This window comes from Ranitomeya imitator, chromosome 1, assembly GCF_032444005.1.
Source record: "Ranitomeya imitator isolate aRanImi1 chromosome 1, aRanImi1.pri, whole genome shotgun sequence".
NCBI classification, from domain to species: Eukaryota; Metazoa; Chordata; class Amphibia; order Anura; family Dendrobatidae; genus Ranitomeya; species Ranitomeya imitator.
In genome coordinates this window covers 39,480,628-39,488,480 of record NC_091282.1, presented here as the reverse complement: position 1 = coordinate 39,488,480, position 7,853 = coordinate 39,480,628, and the positions used below count along the sequence as shown (strand labels likewise).

General features: G+C 46.7%; 1 long non-coding RNA gene across 1 annotated transcript; it reads left to right on the top strand.

Annotated features, from left to right (window-relative positions):
• The first annotated feature begins 4,187 nt into the window (after positions 1-4,187).
• LOC138657596 (uncharacterized) lies at positions 4,188-6,485 on the top strand. The gene is made up of 3 exons (XR_011317083.1): positions 4,188-4,562; positions 5,672-5,883; positions 6,209-6,485. It is a non-coding gene; the product is annotated as an uncharacterized lncRNA (long non-coding RNA).
• Positions 6,486-7,853: the final 1,368 nt, after the last annotated feature.

Genomic DNA, 7,853 nt, shown 5'->3' with positions numbered 1-7,853 from the left:
AAAGGGTGTGCTCCGGTGGCACCCCAATGGTAAAGGGTGTGCTCCGATGGCACCCCAACGGTAAATGGTGTGCTCCGGTGGCACCCCAACAGTAAAGGGTGTGCTCCGTTGGCACCCTAATGGTAAAGAATGTGCTAAGGTGGTACCCCAACGGTAAAGGGTGTGCTCCGGTGGCACCCCAACGGTAAAGGGTGTGCTCCGATGGCACCCCAACGGTAATTGGTGTGCTCCGGTGGCACCCCAACAGTAAAGGGTGTGCTCCGTTGGCACCCCAATGGTAAAGAATGTGCTAAGGTGGTACCCCAATGGTAAAGGGTGGGCTCCGGTGGCACCCTAACGGTAAATGGTGTGCTCCGGTGGCACCCCAATGGTAAATAGTGTGCTTCATTGGCACCCCAATGATAAAGAATGTGCTAAGGTGGTACCCCAATGGTAAAGGGTGTGCTCCGGTGGCACCCTAACGGTAAATGGTGTGCTCCGGTGGCACACCAATGGTAAATAGTGTGCTTCATTGGCACCCCAATGGTAAAGAATGTGCTAAGGTGGTACCCCAATGGTAAAGGGTGTGCTCCGGTGGTACCCCAATGGTAAAGGGTGTGATCCGATTGCACCCCAGCGGTAAAGGGTGTGCTCCAGTGGTACCCCAATGATAAAGGGTGTGCTCCGATGGCACCTCAATGGTAAATGGTGTGCTCCAGTGGCACCCCAATGGTAAAGGGTGTGCTCCGGTGGCACCCCAGCGGTAAAGGGAATGCTCCGGTGGCACCCCAACGGTAAAGGGTGTGCTCCAGTGGCATGCCAGTGGCAAACTGTGTGCTCCAGTGGCATCTCATCGATGAAGGGTATGCTCTGATGGCAAACCAACAGAAAACAGTGTACTCCGATGGCAGGCCAACAGCAAAAACGGTGGTCCGGTGGCACACCAATGGCAGAAAGCCAAAGAGTTCACTCCTTATATATGGAATGGAGAGCTTTGTGTTGCCCACTACGTTAAAAAGGCTATATTGGGGAACTTTATAATAAATGGAAGCTTTTGTGGGACCCATTATGTCCTTTCTCCTTCTGTACCAGTTATGACTTTTATTGTTTAAGATTATTGTACTTGTTTTTTATTATGTATACCCCTCCTCACATCTAAATCACATGGAGTAAACGGCGCTATAATAATAAAGAATAATAATAATATTAAATGGAGGTTTATGTTGAGCACATTATATTAAATAAAGGACTATGTGGGACTTATTGTATTACTTGGAAGGTTATGTGCGGCCCAATAAATTAAATAAAGGACTATGTGGGATCCATTATAAAACATGAAAGGCTACGTTTGACCCATTATATTAAATGGAAGGCTATGTGGTGCCCATTTTATTAAATTGAAATCTATTTTGGCCCCGATATGTTAATTGGAAGTATATGTGGGACCAATTATATTATTTGGAGAGTTATGTAGGTCCTATTAAATTAAATAAAGAGCTATGTAGGGTCCAAAATATTAAATGAAAGACCTTGCTTGGCCCATTACATTAAATAGAGGCCTATGTTGGCCCCATTAAATTAAATTAAATGGAAGGCTATGTGGGTCCCATTTTATTAAATAGAGGGAAATATGGTGTCCATTATATTAAATAGAAGGCTTTTTTGGCCACAATATGTTATTGGAAGTCTATGTGGGACACATTATATTAATTGGAGAGTTATGTGGGTCCCATTATATTATGTGGCCCTTTATATTAAATAGAGGGCTATATTGGCCCAGTTAAATTAAATGGAAGGCTATGTGGTGCCCCCTTTATTAAATGAAAGGCTATGTGGGGCACATTTTATTCAATAGAGGGTTATGAGATCCCAATATATTAAATAGAAGGCTGTTTAGCACCAATTATATTCAATTGAGGACTATTGTGGCTCACTTATAATAATTATATTAATTGGTAGGTTACGTGGTGCCCAATTTATTAAAAGGACGGTCATGAGGGAGCCACTATATTAAATAGAAGACTAGTTTGGACCCAATATGTTAATTGGAAGTCTATGTTGGACCAATTATATTAATTGGAGAGTTATGTGGGGTCTAATAAATTAAATGCAAGGCTATGTGGGAGCCAATTATTAAATAGAAAGCTATGTGAGGCCCCGTCAAATTAAATATAAGGCTATGTAGTGGCCAATATGTTAAATGGAAGGCTATGTTTGGCCCATTATATTAATTAGAGGGCTTTGTTGGCCATATTAAATTAAATGGATGGTTATGTGGGGCCCGTTATATTAAATTGAGAGCTATGTGAGGCAAAATATAATAAATTAAAAGCTATTTGAGACCCAATATATAAAGTGGAAGGCTATGTGGTGCCCATTTTATTAAATGAATGGTTACGTGGGACCAATTATGTTAAATAAAAGGCTGTTTTGACCCAATTATATTAATTGGAAAGCTATGTGAGGCCCAAAATGTTAAATGCAAGGCTATGTATGGCCTTTTATATTAAATGGAAAGCCATGTAGGGCTCATTATATTAAACTAAAGGCTGTGTAAGTCCCAGTATATTAAATGGAAGGCTATGTGTGCTATGGAGGCACATAAACGGGAAACTGTGTGCTCCGGTGGCACCCCAATGGTAAATAGTGTGCTTCATTGGCACCCCAATGTTAAAGAATCTGCTAAGGTGGTACCCCAACAGTAAAGGGTGTGCTCCGGTGGCACCCCAACGGTATAGTTTGTGCTCTGGTGGCACCCCAACGGTAAACGGTGTGCTCCGGTGGCACCCCAATGGTAAATAGTGGGCTTCATTGGCACCCCAATGGTAAAGAATGTGCTAAGGTGGTACCCCAACGGTAAAGGATGTGCTCCGGTGGCACCCCAACGGTAAGGGGTGTGCTCTGGTGGCACCCCAACGGTAAAGGGTGTGCTCCGATGGCACCCCATCGATAAAGGGAGGGCTCCGGTGGCACTCCAACGGTAAAGGGTGTGCTCCAGTGGCCCCCCAACGGTAAAGGGTTGCTCCGGTGGCACCCCAATGGTAAAGGTTGTGCTCCGATGGCACCCCAGCGGTAAAGGGAGTGCTCCGGTGGCACCCCAATGGTAAAGGGTGTGCTCCGATGGCACCCCAAGGGTAAATGGTGTGCTCCGGTGGCACCCCAACGGAAAAGGGTGTGCTCCGATGGCACCCCAACGGTAATGGGAGTGCTCTGGTGGCACCCCAACGGTAAAGGGTGTGCTCCGATGGCACCCCAGTGGTAAAGGGAGTGCTCCGGTGGCACACTAATGGTAAAGGGTGTGCTCCGGTGGCACCCCAACGGTAAAGGGTGTGCTCCGATGGCACCCCAACGGTAAATCGTGTGCTCCGGTGGCACCCCAACGGTAAAGGGTGTGCTCCGATGGCACCCCAACTGTAAAGGGAGTGCTCCGGTGGCACCCCAATGGTAAAGGGTGTGCTCCGGTGGCACCCCAATGGTAAAGGGTGTGCTCCAGTGGCACTCCAACGGTAAAGGGTGTGCTACGGTGGCACCCCAACGGTAAAGGGTGTGCTCCAGTGGCACTCCAACGGTAAAGGGTGTGCTCCGGTGGCACCTCAACGGTAAAGGGTGTGCTCTGATGGCAGACCAATGGTAAAGGGAGTGCTCCGGTGGCACCCCAACGGTAAAAGGTGTGCTCCGGTGGCACCCCAATGGTAAAGGGTGTGCTCCAGTGGCACCCCAACGGTAAAGGGTGTGATCCGGTGACACCCCAATGGTAAAAGGTGTCCTCCAGACCAAAGTCCAGCGGTGTGCTTCGGTGGGAGGCCAACGGCAAACGGCGTGCTTCAGAGGCAGACCAATGGAAATCGATCTGCTTCGATGGCAGGCCACCAGCAATGGGTGTGCTCCAGTGGCACATCAATGGCAAAAAAGTAAAAGACTGCTCCCCGGTGGCTAAATAACCTAAGATGGGCACCCCGGTGGTAAGCAAAAAGGCCATAGAATGCACCCTGGTGACAGCTAAAAAGCCCAAGAAAGATGCTCCGGTGGTAAGCAAAGTGGTCAGAGTGTGCACCCTGGTGTCAACTAAAAAGCTCAAGATGGGTGCCCCAATGGTAATCAAAGTAGTCAGAGTGTGCACCCTGGTGCTAACTAAAAATCTCAAAATGGGTTCCCCAGTGGTAGACTAAGAGGCCAACTGTTGCACCCCGGTGGCATGCTAAAAAGACAAAGATGGGTGCCCTATTGGTAAGTAAAAAGGTCACATATTGGGCCCCTCTAGCAGGCCTACAGCAAATGGTGTGCTCTGGTGGCACGGCATCTTCAAAGGGTGTGCTTTGGTGGCACACCAGTGTTAAAGGGTATGTACTGGTGGTATGCCAATGACAAAGGGGGCACTCTGGAGGCACACAAACTGTAAAGGGTCTTGAAATTGCCACATGTGAAGCCATACTCGCACAGTATCTCTTGTTACAGGGATTAAAACAGCGACGGTGCAACAAGATGTGGACAGTGAGAGGCAGAATATGGTTGAAGGACAGAAAACTGCAAAATAAGAACAAGTAGCAGCGAGAAGTCAATCCAAGAAGTGCTGCAGCAGACATGTAAGTGATTGTGATTCTTTAAATGGTGATGTATGGTCAGATGAAGTCTGAAGAGGAATGCAGTAAGTTAGGAAATATGATTAATTTTGTTAATAAAGTGTCTGATCTGGTCCTTGTGATCAGGGTTTAGGATGTATATGGCTGTTTATTGTCACTCCTACATGTAGAGGCAGCAGATGAGACAATCAAACTGTGAAACTTGGAGTTACCAGTAATATTGGAGGAGAAATTAATAAAGGAAGTAAAATGGGAAGGAAAGAAATGGGGTTGGATGTAGGTCTAGTCAGAGGGATGTTTGTTCCACATTGGGGAACAGGGAAAGTACTCAAAGATCCAGCACCTGTCCTATTCGACAGGATGGTCAGCTGGACCTTGGGTCGGTTTTCCGGTTGAGGACGCTGCACCCAGAAGGTTTCGAGCTTACTGATTGTTGGATTATAGAGGAACGAAATGTTTCTTCATCTAATTCTCGTCCTCACATTGCAGACTCGTGAAGTATTAAATATTCTTCATTATCTTCTTCTGCCTCCTTCTCTCCCAGACCACGTGCTGAAGAGCTGTCTCACCCCCAGTCCAGATGCTTCTTGTAGCTTCGGCAGGATTCATCCCCTCTTTACGAGCAGTCAGTGTATGGGCCTCTCTCTGTCTGATCCTCGATGCCCTCCACCCCTGCACTCACACATGGGAATCCCTGTACTCGCATTATTTCACATCTTGGTGCACAGCTGGAAGAAACCTATAAAGGAGCATGTATCGGGCAGGTGACACCGCAGGGCAGCATTGTGCTTGTGGGGGCATCGAGCGGTGGGGTCAGAAATTGGGGAATACTTGGGGGCACTCTGGGCAGACGATATTAGTGTAGTTGGGGCCGGGAATCATTTGTTTGCAGCTGTTCCACTGTGCGGCCTCTTACAGCACTGGGCACTGAGGAGTGAGGAACATAACAGCCATATTCTACCAGAGCTCATGCTGAGGGTGAACAAGTCAATGATAGACAGATTGTTTAGGAGAAGAAATAAACTATTTATTTTGTACCGAATGCTAGAAAAAGTTGTAGAAGACGCCCTAACAATGAGTGACAGGTATTCATTTGGGTGTAATAATTGTAGGCGAGAAGTCCTTGTCACCGGGCACCTTGTGGAGATACAAGTCCAGATGGAAGAGAAGGAGCAGCTTCAGGAGACAACGAGAAGCTGTGGGTCCAGAGATGATGCTGCACCGGACAAGCCGGACCGATAGAAGTTACTGGCTGAGAAGGAAAGAAGTTTCATTCTTCCATGAGCTGCAGTTCTTTGTGTCCAGTCGGCAGCTCCATTAGTAGGTATATTTATCACAGTCCTTTCCACAATACATAATATCTGTCACTTGCCATAAATTTGTACATGTCTTTACCTGTTCTAAAATGCTGCTGATCCCTTGAATCTTTTGGTTTTTTTTTGCTATTTTTAGACCACGTAAAAAATGACATATTAATAACAAGTCCCAGGTCTTTTCCCATCACCCGTTTTGCAGTCTCTTTAATACTACAGCACTCAGGTCATTATGGGTCATCTTTGTTTGCAGTGTTACATGACTCTTCATACATGTTTTTATCTTCTTATTACATCACATCCATCTTTTTCCTCTCTTACTTTCCTGAACTGAAGGAAACATATCTCCAAGTCATTCTGAGCTGCCAGCAGGAGAGATCGACCCTCAGGAGCCTCCTGGTCTTCAGAACCCACATGAAAGAGAAGACCAAGAACAGGAAAGGCCTCCGACAGCCGAGCAACCTGTCCACCAAGGAGTTCCAGACGAAGTAATGGTCCCCCGATCATCTGTTTTATTCTTAAATGTGGTTTATACTTTCACTGATTGTAATTTTTTTGGTCGATACCAGATAAAGTTTTAGATGACAATTGTCTGGACTTGTGTCTTGTTTTACATTTCTCCTTTATTCTTCTTGCTTCCCCTCCAGTGAGGTCTGGCTTAGGTGATAAAAGCCTTTCTCTGTCCTGCATTGGTGCAGCAGGCTGGAGAATGACTTTCTGGATGATAAGTTGCCGTAATCTCAGGGGCCCGTACACTAGTTGTCTGTACACCGGACACTTGTCCACACAACACATATCTCGCCCAACTCCCCATATACAAGAATGTGGTTATATGTGGGGGAGATGGCCCAACACACAGCACATGGTCCGCTGCTCCAGCAATAATCCTTGGGTTTGGCTAACCTTCCTGCAATATGTATGGAGCCATTAGTTGGATGTTTGCAGGATCCTTGTTTGATCGTGCTGGACTGTGTTTTGGTGGCGTGAAAACATCAAGGCTTGTGCTTCAATGGCGGTAAATGCAAATCTGATGAGCTGTGGGCTTTGTAGCCAAAAAACCTGAACTGCAGCTTCAGTGGCACGTAAACGCTGGACTTTGCATGGCTTTGGGGGCCAGGTCACATTTGCAGACCCTCCTGCGATACTAGCACAGTAAAAACCCCCCTACAAAGTGACCTGATTGTAAAAACTACACCCCTCAAGGAACAGAATTAGACACAACAGGTGATTAAGAAAATATAAAAAAATGAAAATAAAAGGACACAAGATTCTTTTTATTTAAGCTGAGCCCCCTTAGCTCTAAGTGCGGTCACCTGACAGTAAGAGCCAATCAGCGCTCACTGACTGCTACCTCCGATTCTGCAGCTTTCTGAGTATCCGCAGGTCACAGATGAGCAGAAGGCAGCAGAAAGCCGCGGCTCCCCGGACATGGCGGTGACCGAGCAGTAGAGCGGCATCTTCTCCCGTCGTCTCTCTCTTGCAATACGAAGCTCGGCCGAGTACAGGTTCCCGGGAAGACCCCAGACCAACAGCGAAGCCCTCCAGTATTAAAGTATATAATACAGTATATATCCAAAGCAGAAATAGAGGGACAGCACAGATGTTACATTAGCCCCCCTCTTACTCAGGGCACTGAGCACCAGGCTAAGGCCGGGGTCACATTACCATAGAATACGTACGAGTGCTATGCAAGAAAACATTGCCTAGCACTTGGACAAGTGTTAATCTATGGGGCAGCTCACATCACCGTTTGTTTTCTCAGCCGTATTCGACATGCGTGTAAAATCGCAGCATGCTGCCATTGTCACCGAGGCTCGGCCAATGCAAGCCTATGGGCGGGAGAAATACTGGGACATCACACGGACCTTTTGTCTAGCTTGCGAGTAATAGGCACACATTTTTCTAATTTCGACCCATTGAGCCATTAAATTCAATGGGGAAAATCAGTGAGAAATGTAAAGCCATACGCATGTCATTCGCA